Here is a 23,711-nt window from a genome sequence, read left to right on the forward strand (position 1 = left end):
AAATACACAATTTTGACCCAAAATGATTATAAAATGAATACCAATTAATTGTGTTCAATATTTCAAGTTAATTAATATCAAAAGATGCATGTTTTTAAGTGTGCAGGAGTAGGGGGCGCATGGCTTCAGGTCAAATGTCTGAAGGGGTACGCCACTGTAAAACGTTTGGGAACTAGCATAACTAACTAGTATAAAAATAAGATAATTGTAATTTAGTGACTCATGTTTTAATATTATTTTCGTAATTTTTGTGTTTTAATTGTATTCTTTCCTCGAACAAACATAAACTAGAAAAAAAAATATAAGTAAATAATGTAATTTGTAACTGACTTTTATTATATTTATATTTTTATTTTAGGACTAAACAAGGACTAGAAAAACATGAGATAAATAACTGTTATTTAACAACTGACTTATTTTTTTTGTATTTTAATAGATTTTTGGGGGGTGTCAACTATAGTCTAGATAAAAATAATTGATGATTAACTGATTTAGCAACCGATGTTTTATTTAATTTTTTTATTTTAATTGCTTTGTTTTCTTCACCAAACACTGACGACAAAAAATTAGTAAAATATTTTTTTATTTAGCAACTGACTTTCATTAATTTTTTTTTTTGTATTCTAATAGATTTTTTTTGGACTAAATATAACCTTGAAAAATGACCTGTATTATTATTATTATTATTATTATTATTATTATTATTATTATTATTATTATTATTTTAATTAAATGCTATAAAAAACAAATGTAGTTTTATTCAGGAGAAAACACATTTAAAAGTAGGCATAATAACTATGTTTGGCAATGATGATACATATATTATTACTATCATTTTTTCATAAAATATTGGGTTTTTTTTTCCTCTCTGGATGTTCTGAACTCCTGTTTCTATGCCAGTGTTATATTGTGCAGCCTGGAGGAGTAGTTCCATAGCGTGGATGTGCAATAGTTCTTCTTCACATACCGAATATGATGTCATGCTTTACTTCTTAAAACAGCAAACTTGTTGAGGCTGAATCAACAGCGCCTCTGGTGGTTGCAGACAGTAGTGCGCTCCATTTTCCCTCAACTGCTTCAACAAAACATGCATCTCGTTTATTATTCCCATCCCAAAAGCCCACCTATGCTGCCAGACGTTCTCAGTGTTTTTAGTCGAATAGAGACAACTTATTTGCATCATGGACAGCATTATTTATCTGATTTTCAAGGTAAGATGACGCTAGCTGTTCCCAAGCCGCACATCCTTGTGAAAACTTGAAGTCTTGTTGAGTCATGTTTAGTCTGACAAACATTAAACATGACTATTCAGCTAAACAAAAAAAACAACAACAGAAAAAATGGATTTATGATGCAAAAGCTCCTACCGTTAAAAATCCATTCCTGGCACTTGGAAGTGTATCGATCCGAGTCGCTTTGGCTCAGCCGTGTGTTATTTGATTTGAGACCAGTTCATCACATTTTTGACACCTCGACGGTCACCTTGATGCCCGTCCTTGTGATGAGCAGTGAAGTGGTTTCAAGGGAAACAAGGATGTGCTTTTAGCAGGAAACAAATGACAGAGTTAGAAGGGATGGAAAAGAACATTGAGTTGACAGTACATCATAAGATGCAGTAGTACTGTCAATTCAGGACGATAATGGAGTTCTACGTGATCTCTAGCGCCCCTAAAGGTCAGAGGCGGTAAAAACACCATGTGCTGGCTGAGCACTTCCTCTGTTCATGCTGTTCATTTGTTTCTCCGGTGTGAAATATCATCTTGTTTATGTGCAAATGAGGAAATCCGATAAGGTTGATTAATCACAAGAAAGTGTGCTGAGGGAGCAGGGCAACTTTGCCGCACGGGACCGTTGTTTGATTCCTTTTTCAAGGACGGACTCCCCCGGTGTGAAGTATTTACTACAGTATATTTCAGTTATGCTTCAAATAGGTTGCTTATATACTACATCTTTTCAAGAGATAATACTATAGAAAGGGAACTTGGACATACTTTAGAGTAGTCAGTGTAAAGCTTGTATTGCAACACACAGCCATTATAAAACACATGTGAGTACACCTCACAGTGAGCATGTCCAAATTGTGTCCTTGGTGTGAATATTTAGTGTGAACACTATTGTTATCCAGCACTGCCTTAATCCTCTTGGGCATGGATTTGAGCTTGTCCATGATGACATCACTAGTGGATGTTAGACACCTGCCACCCCATCACCTTCACCTTCCTCAGCAAGGCATTTGATCATCTTGGAGGTGTGTTTGGGGTCCTTATCATGTTGGAAAACGGTGGATGTTGGATTTCATGTTTCACTTCAGTGAACCGCAGCTCCCCCAGTGCCAGCTGAACTCGTGCGTCCCCATGCTGTGATACTACCACCGCTGTGCTCGACTGTAAGCAGGGCACGATTTTCTCACCAATACGCTTCAAAATACCAGGAAAAAGTTGTTCGGAAGTCAGCAAGGTCTTGGACTAAAGCGTGTCTAGGGAAGACAATGCATGATATGCTGCATGCTGCTATGCCTCATTAAAGTCAAGAAGAAAAAGGGCGGGAGGATCATGCTCTGCTTCACTATGCTATAGTACATGTTGGAATTCATGTTTCACTTTCACCCGTGCAGACTGTGATGCTAGCACCACTGTGCTTGACTGCAGGCAAGCCAGCTATTTAACAAGGAACAAGTTGTTAATCAGTGACCAAGATCTGTGCCTATGATGGCCTTATCAGAAAGACAATGCATGATATGCTGCTTGCTGTTATGCAACACTAAGGTGACGAAAAAAAGGGAGCGGATCATGCTCTGCTTTACAATGCTACATTTCATGTTGGGATTCATGTTTCACCTCAGTGAACCGCAGCGCCCCAGAGCCATCAGCACTCGTGCAGACTGTGATGCTACCACCACTGCACTTGACTGTAGGCAAGACACAGTTATCTAGTTAGACACTTGTGTTGCCAGGTATTTAGACAATAATGGCTGTGTAGTGACTCATTTTCAGTGCATATTAAATCTATACTGCAATATAAGCTGTACACTGACTTTTCTAAAGAATATCAATGTTTACTTTCTAGTACTGTGTCCTTTGACTAGATATATGCCACAGCACTTGAAAAGATCAGCAAAAAGTTGTTAGTCTTGTCTCTGTTAACAAATTGAATTGCCAAGCTCTTAGAACAAAGTGTGTCTGATGTGACTTTGATGTCCCCGTCAGGAAGACAATGCATGATATGCTGAATGCTGTTACGTCTCATTAAGCTCAAGAAGAAAAAGGGTGGGGATCACGCCCTTCTTCACAATGCCACAGTACATGTTAGAATTCACCTTGGAACTCATGTTTCCCTCAGTGAACTGCAGCTCCCCAGTGCCAGCAGCACTCGTGCAGCCACCAGACGCTACCACCACCATGCTTGACTGTTGGCAACAGACACTTATCTTGCTCCTCACTTGTGTTGCCGGATATCTAGGCCATAATTGCCCTCGATGAACCGCAGCTCCCCAGTTGTTCGTAGCACTCGTGCAGCTCCCTGACAACACCGCCACCATGCTTGACTGTTGGCAAGGCACAATTATCCAGATTGCCAGATATTTAGACAACAATGACTGCGCATTGACTCATTTTTGTAAATCTATAGTGGGCTAAAAATGCAGGGGATGTCGTTACGTTTGTCGATGCTGTACTGTGGTGGTCTGTGACAGGTTGTTGAATAATGAAGTGAAGTGGGGCCTCAGGTGTCAGGTGTTCGCCATCAGGGAATCCATCAGGTGTTTGGGGGTGGGAATGGAACACGGTGCTAATATGTGAGAAGATTCCTCTCAAGCTACATCAGCGTCTCTGTAACGCTGCATGACAGCATTCCTCTCGCTGCGTATTTACTGGACCATCTTTTTATTCACTTGTGATGCCTGGAGGTCAACAAGCCTGTGCAGATAAACACTTTTTCCAGATGACAGCTACGATTCCTCCAAGCCTCGCACGCCTTCGCTTAGTTAATCAGCATTCAGCGCTGGCGTCGTGTCTCGGTGCTTCTCTCGCTAAAGAGAGTGAAGAGAAAAACAACAGATGATTCCAGTGGGTCTATTGGAGAAAAAAACAACAGACTTTTGATTTGAAAATAAGATATACCTTCATTCTCTTTTGTCAATGGCGCTTTGGGGGCTAAAAACAGCACACACATCCCCGCTTGTTTACATCAGAACGCAGTCTGGTGTAAGCCTTTTTAGAAGTCGCCCCCCAACCCAACAACCCCAATGGCATAGGCTGCCTTTCTTTGATACGTCAATCAGGCTGACAAACGGCGCTTATCTCCCCGTGAGAGAGAGAAATGAATCCAGCCGCCTCGTCCTCTTCCAACAGTCCGCTTGCACTCGATCCATACGGGCCAACCCTGAGAGTCCTTTCAAGAGTTTATCAGATGCATGTCTTAGATAAGACTCTATTGAGAGGGGAATGGAGGGTCCCCTGTGTGGGGTAGACCCGCACATGGACCCCATCTGAGATAGCATCAGATTGCTTTCATGATTCACTTCAACCTTGCACTCTGGGACCAAAGTCCTGCTGGATAATCCATCAGCGTGTCACCTCTCCAATATCTTCAATTCATTGATCTATTATCAGTGGCATGCGGTGAGGTTCATGGCTGGTGAGACACTGAGTGCTTTGGAGTTTTTTTTTATGTTATTTTAATGTTAATACACATTGGTCATTAAAGGAAAACCACACTTTTTTGGAATTTTGCTCATCATCTACAATCCTTATGAGAGACGCCATTCTCTTTTCTGTGTGTTCTAAAAATATAAAAACAGATAAAAAGAGACAGCTGAGAATACACGTAATGGGATGCAACTATTCCGCCTATAAAGCTTTATGAAAAAAAACTCCAAAAAACGCCAACAACGCTCCATTTACATAATGTGACCTGCATATTAACCAAGCGACAGCAACATTGTTATTATTGTTGTTATTAACATTGTTACGCCGAAGAACTACTCGACTGGCGTAGTGACACCTCACCACACCACACCGGCTAGCTACTGCTGCTTTGTTTTTGGTTTTGAGTTTGGAAAAGTCAACGCTCGATGTAGGCGTTCATTTCTATGTTGCTATGTGAAATCAATGCGCCCAGGAAGGAAGTTCCGGGAATGCTTAAAATGACCAAAGTACGGCCAACGTATGACATGTTATCATGAATGTACCTATTCCTACATGGTTACAGCATGGATATGAAACCATAAAACCTTGTTGGCCTTTGTAGGCGGAATAGTTGCGTCCCGTTACGTACATCCGGGCAGGCTTCATCAGTTCATGTTCACTGACTAGGCGGGACAAACACAAGTCTGACTAGATAGAAAAGCTCTAGGAGTTTGGTGGATCCAAAGTATTTATCCTCAAAAGGAGGGTAACCCTTCACCTCAGTGAAGTTATACACACATTTGTTTGTGCTTTGTTTGTGCTGTTTTGTGCAATTAAAATGAACACTTGTGCTGCTTTCATTTTTGAGTTATTATAGAGTGCTTTAAAAGTCAAACTTCATCCATCCCCCCATTTGCTCCAAATTCAACCAAAATTGTCCCGCTCTTTTGTGCTGCATTTGTGCTGTTGTGTGCAATTAAAATGTTTGTGCTGTCCTACTTTTTTTTAGCTTTTAAAGAATTAAGTTTCCAGCATTTACATAATCAGCCCCATGACATAATTTGACATAATTTAATTAATTAACCTAAGTTCAGCCATCCCCGCATTTGCTCCAAACTAAATCTAAATATTGTACATTTATATTTATATTTGTAATATTATATATTATATAATTTGCTTGTGCTGCATTGCTTTCATTGTGACCATGCTGGGTTGCCGATGACGTCATTGCCTGATTCTAAACCAAACTATTAGTAATTGCTGACACGTGGCGAAAACGTTGAATTAAATAAGCTCTGCTTCTTCCAACTCCTTTTTGGACATGTTGAATTATGCCATACGATATTCCTTAATACAACTTGGAAACAGACTATGCCAAACAGACATCCCTCATAGAAGGGTTGCAACAAATGTGGCAATTGTGTCGCACACATCACACATTAATCTCCAGGCCCTTAAACACCACTCAATGCACTTATCTACTTTATGCTAATCAAATAAGCACTCAAAGGGTATTGTTTTCTCCCAGAGGCTAAATCTACATCGCGATGGCAAAACCTCTACTTGACTTCCTGTCCTTCAATCAACATATTAGGTTTGGGAACTGTGTATACCTCTGTACCGTACCGAATGTTCCCGTTTCAGACGTAAATGTGAGTGGATGCTGGGAGTTGACCATAAAATGACCTCCAAAGATGACACGAGAGCTTTATGTGCTGCTGAATTATTCGTTTTGTTTGGTGGCGTGTGAGAAGCCTCGTTTTCACCTGGCACAACGCAACACTGACATTGCCAAGAAAGCACGAGACTTAAGGAAGCAGGGGAAAATTTAAGGCACTTGGCGCCTTAAAAGGAGGACCGGAGGAAGCAAAGTACTTCTTGTCAAAGACATCAGGGAACTGGACAAATGTTGGGGATGACACAACTCACAAAAACTGGATACGGCTGATACAATCAAAAATAATAACAATTTCATGTCTACATTAATAATATCAATTATCAGAATTCAACAATTGTAAGAAAAACATTTCATTTTATATGTCCAATAACTTATTGCTTAGTTTTTATACAGCAATTACTTTAATTCATTCATGTTCTATGCCGCTTGTCCTCACTAGGGTTGTGGGTATGCTGGAACCTATCCCAGTTGACTTTTGTCCGAGACTTTTGGTACACCCTGTGTTGGTCGCCAGCCAATTGCACATATACGCACATACCTATGGGCAATTTGGAGTCTCCAATTAACCTAACATGCATTCCTTTGCATTGTGGGAGGAAGCCGGAGTACCCGGAGAAAACCCCCACACACGAGGAGAACATGCAAACTCCACACAGAAACGGAGATCCAAACCCAGATGTTTCAGATTTCCTGACTATGTGGCCAACACGTTAACCACTAGGCCACCGTGCGGCCCCAGAAATGACTTAGTCAGTCAAAACGCTGAATGCAGTATTTACAGTATATATTTATCCTCAGTGTTTTTGATTTACTTGTCTTTCTTTAATGTCTCCACTTATTCTAATTTATGTTCTATTTATTATTAACACATTACTCCCACTTAGCCATGGACCAATTGTACAGGATTTTGTGAAATGGTATGAGGACTTTTTTCTGCTGCTAAATATAAACAAAACGAAAGACATGGTTTTTGAGGGAAAAACAGCCACATTGTTGAGCCAGTCTCTATGTAGGGGGAGACTGTGGAGCAGGTGACCCTGTGCAACTACCTGGGCACAATAACTGACTGGGGGCTGAACTTTGAAGCCCATTGTGAGGCGTCTGTAAAAGGGGACACTAGCATCTGCAGTGTCTCGGGAAACTGTTTTTAACATTGACAAGAGTCTTATGACAATGTTTATCACACTTTTATTGAAAACGTTTGATCTTCTTGTTGATGGAAATGGTTTGGAAATGTGCCTGCAAAAAATAAGACCGCCCTCAATCAGATTGTCATGTGGTCTTGCAAGCAGATTGCACAGTCACAGGTGAGCTTGGAGTCGCTCAATCACGTAGCTAGAGAGACTCTAGGGTTATTCAGGACCCTCTGCACCCCTTCAAGCACCTATTCCAGTGTCTGCCATTAGGACAGAGACTGGCGGTTTCAAAATGCAGAACCAAGAAATACAAGAACAGTTTAATCTCAGCATCCATTGCCTTTCTTAATATTATGTCAACATGCAAAAGATATGGTGTGAATTATCACTAATAGACACAGAGAAGGGGTAGGATGATGCTTTTTTCCTACTCCTTTTCAGACATGTAAAATTGTGCAAATGTAAGCATGTGATGTTTTTTCATGCAACTTTTTAAGCAAACAAATAAACCATACCATAAGACCCATAATGGATAGAATGGGAGAATTGAATCTAACAAAAGAGGACGTGATATAGTGGCGATAGCGGTGATAGATGCTGAGTCAACAGAAAGCCACGTATTGTTCTGACCTTTGGAATAGAGATGGTTCAAGGTGACAACAGCCGGAGCTCTGTTTAGATGTCACTGGACTGCACCCATGCTGTCTAGATTCACAGCATAAAATCTTATCTGGCCTTGTGTGTTAGTCTCTCCAAAACCTAAACAAAAAGAACTCCAGTTCGTTCAGATATAGATGAATCAAGTGACTTACCGACAAATGTGAGCTGATGCACCACAGGTGAGCGCACAAGGATGAGGAATGTCGACTGATGATCATGAAGATCCTTGGATGCAGCTGTAAACATTTACATAATGCTGTAAGGCTGCGGATATCGTCACTGCAAACCATGACTTCGGGCAACAGGCGGGGTACACTCTGGACTGGTCGCCAATCCAAGCCAGGACATATAGACAAACAAGCATTCACACTCACACTGGGAGGAAACAGGAGTATCCACATGCAAACTCATGCAACATGCGAGAACACGAAAACGCATGCCCAGGGGAGAATCGAACCCACGTCTTCCCGATCTCCAGACTGTTATTGTGTTGGCCAACATGCTAACCACTAGACCACTGTGCTTGAGACAAAATATTACAGTATTTATCTTATTTTAGTGTTCATTTCTGACACACATGCAGTCGCATCACAGTAAAAGAAGCATCATGTGTTCATTACCCCGTTCGAACCAGCAACTAACAGGTTGGTAGACGACCACTCTACAGCCTGAGCCATGCCACCATACACAGAATAAGCAGAATGTTACATGTAATGTTAGATGTAAAATTAACTTCAACCAATAGGGGGCGACATTGAAATTGTCCATTCATTTTCAATGTCACAGAAAATATTGAATTATGGAATATGTGGGGATTGTTAGGAAAGTCCAGATAGATAGCCTACACGCCCTGAGTGAGCTGAACATTTTGATGATCGAATGGTTTGAAGCGATTGAGAAATGTGGGAGCAGTTAGCGGACACAAAAATGGAGAATGATTGTTGGATTCACACAATATGTTGAACAATTACAGAAGGACTAAGGATCGAACTAGCAACCATCGTGTTGAAAGACAACCAATCCACCACCTGAGCCATGTCACTTTGTAGAACAAGCCGAATGTTAGTCATGGAAAATGTACATTTATTTTCCATCAGTAGGGGGCGCCATCAGTAGGGTGCGCCAAATAGTTTGTACGCTCAATTTCAACGGGAAAATGGTCACAGAAAACATGCTGCTTTTCAGCATTCACATAATAAATTAGGCCCAAATAGTCGGTCAGGGCAAAGTTGGTCACTTAAACATTTGGTGACAATAACATAAAAATATCAGTTTTTGGAATCTTCCCCAAGTCCTTCCACTGATTAATTGATGAATTGCTTATCCTTTAATTAAACTGAACTTGACCTGCTGCTGCTTCTGTCCCTTGACACCTCTTTTATCGGGGCCCAGTTAAAACGCTGCCCTCCTAATTAGCGACGGAACAAATGCGATGGCAGCCAAGTGCAGTGCCGCTCCTCTGCACAGACGCTGACCGTCGCCCAAACTTTGTCAGGCTCCCTCTAATTACCTTGATTGGGTTGTACTTTCAAATGAAGTCATGAAAATGAATGCAGACACCTCTCGGAGGCTACGAGGTGGGAGATGAGGATGGGGGGGTAGCAGGAGTCATGAACCGTGAAAGGCTCTGGCAGCTCATAATTGCTTTAGCATGTCGGAGGGTTTTCGTCGTCTCATGGGGCCGGCGGACTTGTTTGCTTCCATTGTGGGCTGACAATGGGCTGGTGCTACACAAGTCTATCAAAATTGCATTAACATTCAAATACCTGCACAATTGTTACAGCTCTGCACAAGGGACCTCAGCTTTATATGTGAGGCAAAATCTGTCCCATTGTCTTTGTGTAGCAATGGGGACTAACATAGCATTCATAGTCATACGTCTTTTTTTGTGTGCAGAACACAGGTCTGTTTTTCTATTTGGATGATGTTTACATTTTGTGTTGATCACACTACTTAATATCTCAACATGAGCCAAAAATAGTATCGCTGTCTTCAATTTTTATAAAGTTATAGCCACATACATTTCATGTATTTTTCAAGCAGATAACAATAACTTTTTATATCTGTTATTTTTTAAATTTAGGCTCAACTCTAGTTTGTGCACACCTCGAGCTAAGACCGACTCAAACACAATTTGATTTAACAAACTATGCCTGTAGATTTGTCCGTATCAAATACCATGACATCACTTCTATTAACTCATTGACTGCCAGCCATGTTCAGAGCAGAGAACGCCATACTTTTTTTGGGCATTTTTGCTGAACTTTCAAGACCCACAGAATATTCAGTTTTAGGACTACATAAACATTGAAACTATCTATAAAAACTTTAGACTCTTCTTTCATTAGGTCTTGGGTTTTTAGATATTGGTGGTAGAGCATAGGGTAGTTTCAGCAAAAACACCAGATTTTTACCAAAAAACAGAGATAACAAGCTTTTTCTGCAGAGAAGCAAATTCAAGCAGAGTGACGGTGGGGTCTGCTGGATGAATCAGGGTGGGTTCTGAGTCACCCGACTCTGAACTGCTTCCGGTGTCAGGCTCCGGTGTCGCGCCACATGGCTCAGCAACGCTAATCACTAGCTTGTTGGTTCGGCTGCCATTGTCAACTGCATTTGTGTCTACATCACCCATGTCACCTCTATCTTTCGCCATCACGTCACTACTTAAGGCAGATCCACCGCCATCAAGCTCTGTGACAGTGTTAGCTGCCTGTATTTTTTGTCTCTGCTCGATTTTTGCATGTGTTTCGCCATTTTCCTCTCTCAACCCACAATCCGTCTTCTTCATAGACAATCTGTCGCTGCCGGTTGGAGGAAAAAAGAACTGCTGCCCCCTACTGGGACAGAAATACATTGCCTACAAGTCAGAAAATCACACACAAGATGAATAAGACTTTGATCTGTAGCTCCAGCGGAAAAAAAGACGTCAATAGACGTCTTTGGCGGTCAACGTTACTTTTTGAAAAGACGTCAATAGATGTCTTTGGCAGTGTAAGAGTTAACAATACAGTGGTGCCTTGGTTAACGTCATTAATCTGTTCCAGAAGGTCCTACTCAAACCAAAACGGGCTCTAACCAAAGCAAATTGTCCCACAGAAAATAATGTAAATCAAATTAATCTGTTCCAGACACTCATAAATGTTAACACGAAACACATTTTATAATCAATAGTTACAGTTTTTCATGCACAAAATAGTGTAAACGTTAATAAAAATGACAAATGACAACCGAACATTTAACATCACTTTTACCTAGTTTTGCAAAGATGAAGGAGGAGGAGAGGAGATTTGCTTGGAGGGTAATCCCTTTTTTTTTTTTTTTTTTTTTTTTTTTTACCCCTGTCCTGTCCAGCCTTTAAAGCAGATAGAATTGTATACCTAAATGCCGTCAAGTGCTCAACAGATTTACTCTGCCAGAGAGAAGTGTGATATACACTTCCCCTGTCATACAAAATTTATTCGACCTTGATGCTTGTTATAAAGCAAATTTGGAGCGACCGGACCGGAGCAGGAGGGGACAGAGAAGAAGAGAAAAGGAAACAGGGGGGGGGGGGGGGGCGCGAGAGGGGACAAAAACAAAAAAAAGAGAGACAAGAGACAAGGACAACAGCAGCAACAGCAACAATTGTGACAGAACAACAGAAACATACAGAACGACATCAGCAAATAAATGTCCGTGACAACTATAAAGACGAACAAGGATAAAGGACAAATCAATATCAACAACCACAATGACAAAGCTGTCAATGACAATCAGACATAATAGCAGTCATGAAATGATGAACTATGACAGTGATCACAATGACAATACTGCATTGAAACAGTCGCACACAATAGCAGTCATGAAATGATGAATTTTGATAGTGATCACCATGATAATACCGCATTGAAACAGTCACACATAACTGCAGTAATGAAATGATTATCCATGATAGTGAATAGAATCAAAGTTACTGTAATGCACATCATTGTAAAAAAAAAAAAATACATATACATACATATATATACATACACATACATACATACATATATATATATATACATATATATACCGTACATACACACATATATATATATAGTCATACTGCTGATATCACCGTCGCTGTAATAAAACCAACAACATAATAACACCCTGGTTAACTCAGTGAGTAATGTGGGGAAGTACGTATGTACTGTGAGTGTGCATATGTACAGGTATCTCTGTATGTGAGGAAGACTTCATATATATATAAAGGTGCAGGAATGTGTGGGCGTGTGATTGTCACTGAGAATGCATGAAAGGAAAGGGGCCGCCTTCCACCTCCCAGAGAGCCCCGCCCCAAATAGCAAGGCCGGGCCCCGGCCGCCAGAAGGCCACCAGGCCCATAGGGGCAGGCAGCACAAAGATCAGTGCCCCAAGAGCCAGCCCAGAGAGCCCCCCCCCCCGGGAAGACCAGTAAGGGGCCGAAGAGAGGTAATCCCAGCCAAGGACAGGGCGCCAGCGGGCCGGAGGACTGCCAACCCCCGAGACCAGCGAGAGATCACACCCTACAAAGGCAGACGGGTACCGGGGGCCACAAACCGGCAGGACCAGAGACGCCTCCACAACCGGAAAGAAGCCCGCCCGCGCCGAAAGCGCCAATTCCCGCCCACCGCCACCCCCACCCCCAGGGAGCGGAGCCCGGCCCGCCCCGGGCCAACCCCCGCCCGACCCCCGACACAGGGCCGCCCCGCCAAGGGATGCAGGAGGCACACCCTCCACCCACCCGGCGGAGGCACGGGCGGCAGAGATGTATCGCCCAGCACCTGACCCCACGGAGCAAACCCCTGTATGCCCCCCCCAAAAATAAATAACTAAAATAAATAAATAAATAAATAAAAGTACACACACGCACGCACATACACACTCCTACGCACCCACACACACGCACATAAACACTCCTACGCACATACACACCCCTACGCGCACGCTCATACACACTCTTACTTACTCAAGCGCGCACACACACACACACACACACACACACACACACACACACACAGTGGTCGACTGCCCGACACCCGGAAGCCCCACCCTATCCCCCGTTGGTAACCCAAGGAGCAGCGGAGCCGGGGACCCCGGGGTCCCAGACATACGATCCAGAACCCAGGGGCGGAGAGCGCAGACCGCCGGGGAGCAGGAAGACACCCGGCCACACCCCCCCAGCGGTAGGACGCCGCCAGCGAGGCAGACAGGGGAGTCAGCGAGGAGGAGAGCGGGAAACTGAGCAGGCAGGCGGGAAAACGGGCGAGCAGCCAGGCGAATCACCACACAGCGCCAACCGACACCCGCGGGCCAGCAAACCCCGAAGAGAGAGCGGGAGCACCACACCCCAAGCCACAGGGAGGCCAAGCACCAGAGCCGAGAAGGCGAGACCAGCAGCCGACCAGCCGACGGCCCCCACAAGCCACCAGAAGCCAGACCAGCCACATGCCACCAGAGCCGACAGCGCACCACCCGCGCACCGGAGCCCCACCCCCGACAAGCCCACAGACAGACCGGGGGAGGCGAGGACACAGACAGCGGCCCGGCAGCGCACAAAGCGCAACGGCGACAGATGCCCAAGCGCCCGGCAGAGCACGACCCCCCCCAGCGAGCCCGGCCCCAGGGCACCCGCCCCCCCACCCCCACCCCGCCACCCAGGCCCACAGTACCCGCAAGCATGACCAAGCCCCAACCCACCAGCTGGCCCGGCACCCCAGCAGCCGCCACAGCGCAGCCACCACCGGCCGCCGCGACAGCACACGGGCCACCCGAAGCACCAGCACCGCCCCCCCGGAGACCGCCGAACCCGCCCCAAGAGCGCAGAGGCGCCCGCGGCACGTGTCAGTCCAGGGGGGGCACCGCAAGCCGCCCCCCCCGGCGCAAGCCCCGGCATCAACAGGCCCCAGAGGGCCACCCCAGGGAAGGGCAGGCGAACCAGACAAGGGCACTGTTTCTGTGCTCATGCCACAAAAATGTGCAGAGGGAAGTCTTTTTAACATGCACAGTTTTACATTCAAAAACAATTACACAAACATGACGTATGAAATCAATATAAAAATTAAATATTGTTTCCCCAGTCTAGGGTGTACCCCGCCTGTCGCCCAAAGTCAGCTGGGATAGGCTCCAGCATGCCCCCGCGACCCTAATGAGGATGAAGCGGTATAGAAAATGGATGGATGGAAATATTGTTTCCTATTGGAATAGATCTTTCTGCCAATGTCAGACGGCGGTGGGCTTCTTTCACTATTACTCTTATTTCGGATTTAATGCCAAGGCAAGTTTCTGTTCCCATTTGTACTTCACCAAATGGCCAATATAGTGATAAATTAAAATACAAGCTAGTAAAAGATCCTCTACATCTAGGTTCCCAAAGTGGGGGGTATGCAGATTGCCGTAGGAGGTATGTGAATTAAAATAAAAAATTACATTAGCGCCGGACACTGAGATTTACATAATGCACTTGAACGCCTCATGCGAACAGCTGTTAGCACAGTGCAGAAGAAAGGTGACAGCATGAAGTTGTTCATTGTTCTGTGTGCTTTAGATGAACAAATACTGTAAGTACCTTTTATGATGACCTTGTGCATTTAAAAGTGTTTAATATTGATTTTTCATGATCATTTGTATTGTGTGCTCAATGAGAGCTGGTGTTTTTACATGGTGCTGTGACTAATTAGTGCCTTTTCTGAGCTGTATGTGTCGTTTGTTTGTTTGTTTGTAAGTAAATGTGTGCTTTCACAAATAAAGTGTCTTCTTGGGGCGTTGCAGCCACTGTGTCACCACTCAGACGTGAGATTTAATAATGTTAGCTCTTTAATAATGTTGCATTTTTGCTTGGTGCATAATCTCATGCAATATGTGCTCATATGTCCATTTGGCTCAGTAGTAAGCCTTGCATTATTACATTTACGTGTACCATTAGTTGCATTGCACTGATTATTTCCATGTTGTTGCAGACCAAAGCACAGCAAAAGAGCATAAAGATCAGAGTTCATCACATATGACCACAGCTTGTCAGCACTTAAATTCTCAATACAAAATAAAATATAAATAAATTCACCAAACAGAAGACAAAACTTCCAGGAGATATCTTGCCCCTCTAAAAATCCTCTCCATTTTAAATTAGTAGCGCATGTGTGTAGTCGAAAAATAAGACACATCATTTTTTAATATAATGTCAGAATATATAATATATTTAATAACGTATCAAAGATGTTTCATTGTGTGGTTTGTTTTTTAAGTGTGCAGGAGTAGGAGGTACATGACTCCCAGTCAGATGTCTGAAGGGGTACGCGACTGTGAAATTTTGGGAACCACTACTCTACATGACAGGAGCACTCTGCTGTTTTAAAGGACCTCCTGCAAAAAAAAGAAAAAAAAGAAGTGGAAATACAAGCTGTGTCAGAGTTGGCCTAATTCCAATGACGGCAAACTGAACTGTGCTGTATTTGATGGGGATGTAACGGTACGTGTACAGTGGTACCTCAGTTTTTGTTATTTTGTTCCAAAAGGTCTGACAAAAACTGAGCCATACACAAACTAAAGCACTTTTTCCCATGGGAAATAATGGAAATCCTATTCATCTGTTCCAGACACCCCAAAATATGAACAAAAAATACAGTTTGTTGACAGTAAATATAGTTTTACATGTAGAAAACAATGCAAAATAACTATAAATGACAAATGAAATGGACATTTGTGCATTTAACTAACAATTGTAACCTTTATTGAAGATTCTTGTTGGCAAAACAGCAAAGAGGAGAGGGAAGGGATCGCCATCTTCCTACTTGGCAACGAGTTCTTTCTTGAATTCAATAGCGTTTCTTGCCATCTTTATCAAATTGCTGGTACTCAACTTTCTTTGGCCCCGTGGCGGGTTATTTAGCAGTCACACTCCATAAAAAATGGATGGACAGTGAGTCAGCAACGGGGAGGGTGCTTTGATTGGCCACGAGTCCTCAGAACGATACACTACAGGGCACTAAGAATATTGTACGAAAACCGAGACGGTGTACAAAAACGGAGGTACTTTTTGACAAAACTTGAATCATTTGAAAACTAGGGCATTCGATAACCAACGTCTGACTGTATTTGTAATGTTATTTTTTATAAATAAGACACAAATAGAACTGAATCGTCCCTTAAAGGACTTTTTTGGGGTTTTGCTCATCAACCACCATCCTTATGTGAGACATGAACACATGTCTTTCTCTTTTCTGTGTGTTCTAAATATATAAAAACAACAAAAAGAGGCAGCTAATTGATACACGTAATGGGACGCATTACAAAGCTCGCTATTAAGACACCTCCAAAAACCTCCAACAAGGTTTTATAGTTCTATATACACGCTGCAACCATGTAGTAACAGGTACATTCATAATCACATGTAATACTTACAGTATTCCGTCGTACTTTGGTTATTTTAAGCATTACCGTCCTTCCTGGGGACATTTCACATAGCAACAGAGAAACAAATGCTACACCTAGCGTTAACTTTTAAACTCAAAAACAAAAAACACAGCAGCAGTGGCGGCAGCTCCAATATGTAGCTTTAACTTTCGGTGCTGGCCTGAGGCATCGTAAACACGGCGCTGACACGCTGCAAGCGAGTGTGTGGTGAAGCTACGTGCTAGCGAGCTAGTAGCTAGCAGTTGTGGTGTGGCTAGATGGTCTTTCACTTGTATAGCTTGTATAACAATAATAATGCTGCTGTAACTTGGGTAATATTCAGGTCACATTATATGTAAATGGAGCGTTGTTGGTGCTTTTGGGAGTTTTTTTCAGAAGGCTTTAGGTGCGTCCCATTACGTGCATTCTTAGCTGCCTCTTTTTATCTGTTTTTACATCTTTAGAACGCACAGAAAAGAGTAAGACACATGTGTTCATGTCTCACATAAGGATTGTGGATGATGGGCAAAATAAAAAAAGGGCAGTTTTCCTTTAAAACCGAGGTATATACCCAACTGTGATTATGGTGTAGCACAGTGATATGCGGTGAGGTTCATGGCCAAGTGAGCCCGTGACTCCTTTGGGTTTGTTTTTGTTTTGTTTTGTCAAAACAGTGTTCCCTCGTTTATCACGGGGTATAGGTTCCCAAAATAGCCCATAATAAGTGAAATCCGCGAAGTTGCCAACTTTATTTTTTTGATATTATTATACATGTTTTAAGGCTGTAAAACCCTCACCATACACTTTATACACTTTTCTCATACAGACATTAACATTTTCTCACATTTCTCTCTTGTTTGAACACTCTCAAAGTTAAAATTTCATTTTAATTTTAATGATCAACCTACTGGGTTGGACACAAGAAATTATGAAGTGACTCACACATATGTCACTCATCTGACCGTGCCTCTTCGTCCTGGCGTTGCTCCGCTAAAGCATTTTTGTATCCTTGTTAAAACATATTGCTCCTGCCATCAAATGTTCCTTTTCCTCGTCGTTCTCCTTGAACTTAAGATTAATTAGCAATATTTCATAATGGCGCCCTTATGGCCGTTAGCTTCTTCTTCTTCGTCTATGGTTTATTGGCGGTTAGCAGGCGGCTCATATGGTTAGCTAGTTTGCTAGCGATCATTGACAACAACAGAAACGGCACGAGGGAGATTGATTGACAATGGTCTCCAGCCAATCAGGACACAGAACACAATGGACAGGCTCTCCCTTAGCCAGTAAGGACTGTTGTGGTTCTATATTTAGCCGTCTATTGGCTACTGTGGGTTACTAATATGCTGGTACAGGAACATGAACACTTGCTGAAACGAGGTGGAGGGACTTTACTCCAGCTGCACACGTCTTCAACTCTCACATGAGAGTTGAAGGGTACTACTGCTACCTTTTACTGGTAGCAGTAGTAAATAACAATAGACACATACAGCAGAGCACCGATAGATCGCTCTAATACACCACAAGGACGCAGAACAGGAGGTATGAGAAAAAGTGACCCATTTACTTCTTTGTGCATCTGGGGTATAGTTTTAATATAGCAAGATTCGAGGTGCTCGATTATTTTATTTTTTTTACCGACGAGCTTCTTGCCGTCCCGTGGGAGTTTCCTGTGTAACGCTGCTTCAAATGCGCAATGAGTTTGGTTGTGTGAAAGTTCCCCGGTGCTGTGCCACCACGGGAAACTTGTACATGACACTCAGCTGCAATGTCTTTTTTCTGACTTTAATGAAAAATACACACAGCCGACATCACTCATACCCCTTGATTAACGCGTTAGCATAAGCTGCTGTTGTGATCACGTGGGCTCTACCCGGGCGTTGCTGGATAGACGTGCTGGGGCGGCATCTGGATTCGACTGCTTGTCAGGGTGCCAATATCAGAGATTTTAGATTCAGGCCGATATAATCTAATACTCCTTTTTTTTTTTTCTGATATTGGCCCAATATCAATATCAGATCGGGACACTCCTACTACAGTAACTATAAAAATATTTCATTGATAAATGCATTTATTTTCTATGCCGCTTATCCTCACTATGCTGGTGGGTATCAGCGGGGGTGTGCTGGAGGCTATCCCAGCTGACTTCAGGCGAGAGTCAACCAGCAGGGCACATATAGACAAAAAATATAGACATATTCATACCTATGGACAATTTAGAGTCTCCAATTAACCTAACATGCATGTTTTTGGAATGTGGGAGGAAACCGGAGTACCCGGAGAAAAGCCCCGCACGCACGGGGAGAACATGCAAACTCCACACAGAGATGCCCAAGCGGAGAGTCTAACTCATATCTTCCAGATCTCCTGACTGTGCAGCCAACATGCTAACCACCCGGCCACCGTGCCATCCTACCTTCCGGAAATTCACTTATCACGGGATAATGAAGGGATCACTGTATCACATTTTCCATGATGACAGATGAGGCTCTGTCTCACCTGCTTTTCTTGACCGCACATCACCTCTGGTCTTTTGTTATATTTAGTTGTGACTGGACTCAATGCACATCAATTTCCGTTGTTGACTACCCTTAACTTAATTTCTGACTTTCATTTCCTGAAGTATTTATTCATTTCTTTGCTGCCACTTGAAGTCCTTTATCAAAGAGTCCATCAGTGATACACGGTGTTGCCCTGGGAGACAAGCTGCTTTAATTACAACGAACGCCAGCGCTGTAATTCATTTCTCCTTGTAAACAAGAGAAGTAAACGGCTGTCCGAGGAAATGGCTTTTCTTCTCCCCCTCCTCATTTTACAGATAGATTAAAAATTCAGTTCAGTACGTCAGCAAGGTTTACTATTCAAATAATTCCCCAAAAAAGACCTGATAGCTGCGAGCACAGTAGCAAGCAGGTCAATGAAGAATCCCGAGAGTGCAGTGAGGGTTAAGTGTCTTGCTGGGAGGCATCTTCTCGCTGTTAATTGTTGAGAGACAAGAACAGGAAATCTCTAACTCCTGTTCCGTGCAGGAATCCCGCATCGACCCAGAATCTGCATTTGCAAAAAAAATAAAAAAATGATACCACGGGACTAAACGAGAAACATTTCAAGCCCCCGAATTATTTTTTTTTCGGGGGAAGGAGAAGAAATCTCTTGTTTGAAGACTTGTGGGTTAAGGATTACTGAGGGCAGATAAAGGAAGAAATATTGGTGTAATGGAGAACGCACTGACTTACTGTCGCTCCTTCTGTGGAGATAAGAAAAAGCTTTGCACTCAAGTTTTGAGTAAAGTACTTTGACATCTGGCACTTTTTTGTTATTATTTGACAGAGATCTCCACTGTTATCATCAGACATGTAAGTTCTTAATAATAACGGACACATTTCAATATGGAAATAAAATGCTAAGACTCAAAATAATCCCGGAGTCGAAATCCACAGCATGCTCGCTCACCTGCAACTGCATTCGTGTGTGAAAAAGACACGTCCTTTTATTAATGTGATTCCCACAAGCAGTTAATGACAGCTGCCACCTTGAAAAATGTAAATACGGTGGTACGAAACTAAAACCGAACATCCGAAGACCGAGATCCTTTTTCCCATAGAAAGTAGTGTTAATCAAAATAATTGCAGACAGTTCCAGACACCCAAAAATATCAACAAATGATATATTTTAGAAAACATTTTTCAACAATGACAAATGATGAGTGGATGGAATTTATCGTTGATGCAGATTTCCCGTACATCCTGGCGAGATGGAATTCAATAGTGTTGCTCACCTTCTTTATGAAATGCGCTAGCCCTCGCAACAACGTTATTTAGCAGCCACACTCAATAAAAACTGACAACAGTAATCCCTCTTTTGTCGAGGTTTGTGGTTCCAGATCCGACCATGAGAAGTGAAATTAAGAGCATAGAAAACTTGTTTATGACTTTCTAAATATGTTTTTTGACTCGTATTGCCCCATATAGTAGACATAATAAGAGAAAAGAAGGCATTTAAGTCCTAAATAAGACTCGGGCGTGGTGTTAGGGAGTATTGTGCCTGTTGTGAGATCATTCATACCTGCAATGAAAGCCTATTGTTCCGCTGATCAAATTTGGTGCTTGTGTGTCTTACGAACGGTACAGTAACATTACCGACACCTAGTTGCCAGTGTAGAATACTACATCTCATCACAATGTCTTTGAATGCATCTTCTGAATGAAAATTAAAATGTTTGACCAATAATAGGCTGTATTCAGCCATGAAACAGCATGATGTATTACCGTATTTTCACGACCACAAAGCGCACCGTACTAGAAGGCGCAGTCTGAGTTGGAGGTGCTATAGTTAGGTTTTACACATACACAGAGCGCACCGTACTATTGGGCGCAGGTATGCACGTTAACACATACAGACTTGACTAACCCACTTGAAATCAGGATGGTCATCACTCAACACAACAGTCTAAGTCATGGTGCACAGCTAAAAAAACATCACACAGCAACGCAAACACAGTCAAGACATTACCTTTATTTTTGCAGAACAATAACTAACAACTATTTGGTACATGTAGTCTAAATATGTAACTTTAAGAGCATTTGCACCAAAACACTACCGCAAAGCACGCTGGGGAAGAGGAAGTGCTCCCAGCGACGCGAAACACTACCGCAAAGCACGCTGGGGAAGAGGAAGTGCTCCCAGCGACGCGAAACACTACCGCAAAGCACGCTGGGGAAGAGGAAGTGCTCCCAGCGACGCACCAAAACACTACCGCAAAGCACGCTGGGGAAGAGGAAGTGCTCCCAGCGACGCACCAAAACACTACCGCAAAGCACGCTGGGGAACAGGAAGTGCTCCCAGCGACGCACCGAAACACTACCGCAAAGCACGCTGGGGAACAGGAAGTGCTCCCAGCGACGCACCAAAACACTACCGCAAAGCACGCTGGGGAACAGGAAGTGCTCCCAGCGATGCTACAATACGCTAGCATGCATGCTATTGTATGTTTAGAAAAAAGGCAGCAGGAGCAAAACTGAGTGCGATTGTACTTTATTGAAAATATATTATGTAACAGTACTCACATTTTATCAAGCGTCATCGACAAAGCCATCAAAGTCCTCATCTTCTGTGTCCGAAATGAACAACTGAGCAAGTTCTTCATCGAACACACCAGGCTCCCTCTCGTCATTATCAGAGTCTGTCTCGTTCCCGTGCGGCTCCTCTGAAAGAATGCCAGCTTTCACGAAAGCTCGAACGACAGTGCAAGCAGACACGTTAGCCCAAGCATCCACAATCCATTCACAAATTGTGGCGTAACTCGCACGGCGCTGTCTCCCAGTCTTTGTGAAGCTATGCTCGCCTTCTGTCATCCAACGCTCCCACGCCGCTCGCAACTTGACTTTAAAAGCCCTGTTGACGCCGATGTCCAGCGGTTGCAGCTCCTTTGTCAAGCCTCCCGGAATGATGGCAAGCTCAGCGTTCATATGGTGCACTTGCCTTTTCACAGCGGCTGTTAGGTGGGCGCGCATGGAGTCACAAATCAATAAGGACGGTGACGTATGGAAAAAACCACCCGGTCTCTTTATGTACACGTCACTCAGCCACTCTTTCATTTTCTCCTCGTCCATCCAGCCCTTTTGATTAGCCTTCACGACAACTCCCGCTGGAAACTTTTCCTTCGGCAGCGTCTTCCTTTTAAAAATAACCATTGGTGGAAGTTTCTGACCGTCACCATGGCAACCAAGCACAACCGTGAACGCCGACTTCTCGTGCCCCGTTGTGCGTATAGCTACCGTGCTGGTTCCCTTCCTCTCAACAGTGTGGTTCACCGGGATGTCAAACGTGAGCGGCACCTCGTCCATATTGGTGATGTGGTTGGGCTGGATTTTTTTGTCGGCGATCTTTTTACAGCAAAAGGAGCGGAAGTTGGCCACCTTTTCCTTATAATCCACCGGCAGTTGCTGTGCCACGGTAGTCCTTGTCCGGATGGATAGATGGCGCCGTTTCATGAAACGAAAGCACCAAGACGGACCTCCTTGAAAATGCTCTATTTTCATTTCTTCCGCAAGCTTTGCTGCCCTCAGTCGAATGGTGACTGTAGACACGCTTCTACCAGCTGCTCTTTGAACGTGGATCCATTGCTCCAGCTGGTCTTCCAACTCCGGCCACCTCGCCTTGTTTCCGCGGAAACTTAGCGTCGTCTTCTTCACTTGGCGAAGCTCATTTTCCTGCTTCCTCCATTTGCGAACCATGGATTCGTTCACCTTGAATTCTCTCGCAGCTGCTCTGTTTCCGTGTTCCTCGGCGTAACTGATAGCTTTCAGTTTGAATTGTGCTTCATAAGCGTGTCTCTTTGCAGGTGCCATTTTCGTTTGTTCTTCGCCAAACCAATGTTGTTTTGCACAGTGCACATACGGGCACTATATACTACCTACTGGGGGCGTGTCTTTAGCGTCCTCTTTCACGCCCCACCCTTCCCCCCTCCTGTCTTGTCCTCTATTACGTCCGCATTTTCTTTGCTGTCCTCAATCACGTCCGCCTTTGCTCTATATAAGCAGCGTTCCGGCAGGCAATGCTGCCAGTCAATCAAGAGGAGCGCTCATGAAAGTCTCACGTGAACACCTGCCGGTCCAAAATTTTGGAACTCGGCGCACACATAAGGCGCTTTGCATTATAAGGCGCCCCGCCCATTTTGGACAAAATTTAAGACTTTTAAGTGCGCCTTATAGTCGTGAAAATACGGTAATTAATAAACATATTATTGCAAATCCGTGGTAGTGAAGCTGTGAAGTTTGAAGTGGCGAGGGATTACTGTAGTTTGTTACTTGCGACTGAGGCAGTTTTGAAAATTGTGAAAACTGTGGCGTACAGAAACCGAGGTTTGAGGTTTGTAGTAGCAAAGCATTCCGAACAAACTGCATTGGTTTCATTGGTGGGTTTCTGTTTTTCACAATCAATACCATTTAAAGTGATGGTCATACAGTGCATTAGAGTCAAATTTGAGCAAGATTGGTTGAAAAACATGGCCGCCTTTGTCGAGGCACGGGTGTGACTTAGCAAGTAATTGTCCATAAGTCACTGAGCAAAAACTTTGAGTATTACATGTATGCTAGAAGGTCTTCCAAAGCATTTTGAGCACAAAAATGTCCTAGTCGTGGTTGTTGCCAAGAGGTTGGAGGCGCATGAAGCCACAGTACTGTAAACTAACTAACTCCCCAGGACTCCCGTTAGTCACCG

At 43.4% G+C, this 23,711-nt stretch overlaps 1 protein-coding gene across 3 annotated transcripts in view; it reads left to right on the forward strand.

Annotated features, from left to right (window-relative positions):
- Nucleotides 1-23,711, forward strand: part of lingo1a (leucine rich repeat and Ig domain containing 1a) — a 156,874-nt gene that overhangs the window by 38,097 nt on the left and 95,066 nt on the right. The window lies entirely within an intron of this gene.

The sequence above is a fragment of the Dunckerocampus dactyliophorus genome, chromosome 5, assembly GCF_027744805.1.
Source record: "Dunckerocampus dactyliophorus isolate RoL2022-P2 chromosome 5, RoL_Ddac_1.1, whole genome shotgun sequence".
NCBI lineage: Eukaryota > Metazoa > Chordata > Actinopteri > Syngnathiformes > Syngnathidae > Dunckerocampus > Dunckerocampus dactyliophorus.